Source organism: Onychomys torridus, chromosome 7 (assembly GCF_903995425.1).
Source record: "Onychomys torridus chromosome 7, mOncTor1.1, whole genome shotgun sequence".
Classification (NCBI taxonomy): domain Eukaryota; kingdom Metazoa; phylum Chordata; class Mammalia; order Rodentia; family Cricetidae; genus Onychomys; species Onychomys torridus.
Window position 1 is genome coordinate 22,314,561 of NC_050449.1, and position 1,779 is coordinate 22,316,339.

Below are 1,779 nucleotides of genomic sequence, written 5' to 3' on the forward strand. Positions count from 1 at the left end.
TATATTGGACAGAATAAAAAACAAAATCTAAAATATTGTAATTATAGGCCCAGATGTAGGATAGAATATATCAACTGATTGAATATATAGTGATTCCTCCAAAATGGTGAGAGACAAAAAACTGCAAATCAACAATATCTGTAAACCCCAAGAGAGAGAAATGTAACAAAACTGAGGTTCATCATAACAAAACTACAAAAAGCCACAAATAGAGTGAAAAATATAAACTGAAAGAAAAATATACTAACCTATAAAGGAGCATTGAGAGATCTAACAGCTGACTTCTCAACAGAAACAATGGGAGGCAGAGGACAATAGAATGATACTTTTACTAACTGAAATAATAAACAATAAACCAGATATACGAAAACGGAGAAAGCTAGCTATCAGGAATTTTTTTTAATTAAGAAATATTCTTTTATTTTTTTGAGACAATATAGTTACATTATTTCTCCCTTCCCTCTTCTCCCTGCAAAACCTCTCATATACCCCTCCTTGCTCTTTTTCAAAGTCATGGCCTCTTCATTAATCCCTATTACACACACACACACACACACACAAACACACACACACACACAAACACACACTCACTCACAAACTTGTACATGCACAAGTTTAACCTGATCAGTCTGTATAATGTTACTTACATGTATATATGTTTTCAGGGATGGCCATTTGATCTTGGATAACCAATTGGATAACTTTTCCTGGGGAAGACTCTTTCTCCCTGCTCACAAGATTCCTCACCTGCCTGTAGTCCTTCGTGTAGGGTTGATGCCACCTGGCTGCTTCCTTCCCTCCATGTCTATTCTTGTCTTTGTTCAGCTCATAGTTAGGCAGTCACACCTTTTGAAAGAATTAGTAAAAGCATTTCTTCTTTATTAGAATTATTATTAGAAATAATTTCAAATGAAAGCAAGTAAATAGAGCAACAAATGAAGAACAAAAAGAATATTGGGGTTGAGAGCTCCTCTGGTATGTGTTTGTTGTACCCATGTCCTGAAACCCACAGAGACCACCAAGGAATCAGTTTCTGATGCAAACACACAAGGATCTTATTATTTTCAAGTTTGAACCCAGACCACCATGCTATGCTTCACATAGATAGAGAGACATATGATAGTGGCAGCAAGCTCAGGGGTAGGAGAGTTTTTAAAGGAAAAAACCACAAGCTGGGAATTACATGCCTTGGTGCTTTGGGGATTGGGTAAAGTGGATATGCGGCAAGGTGATTTTTTGAAATCATTGGTCTAAACTTTTGACTTGAAACCACATTTGAAACTATTGGGTTAGACTTTTGGCATGAAACCACTACATGTTGACAGGATATCTGGATATCTGCAAGGGCCATAATCCGGCGACAGGATGTCTGCAGGAGCATCTGAATCTTTACTGCTCTGTTTCTTAATTGAATGCTTCTAAGGTATCTGTTCAAGTTGTCATGGCACATTCTTGAGGTTCTTTCTGGAAGTGAGTACAGTCCCTGGTCACTAGGTAGTCTAAGGTAGTGATGGAATCTGCAAAGTCAAGTCTAGGCCTTCATATTGCCTTCACATATTCAAGTTCCTGACTTCAGTCTCCAACAACTCAAGAAAAGAAAAGAAAAGAAAAGAAAAGGAAAGGAAAAGAAAAGGAAAGGAAAGGAAAGGAAAGGAAAGGAGAAATGACAGTAAGAAAATCTTAGTGAGTGAGCACATAATAATGTGTATTACCTGTTGGGTGGTGGGGGGAATAGTTCTTTTTAAACTTTGTGGGATGTAAAAATGATGGAGAATCAAA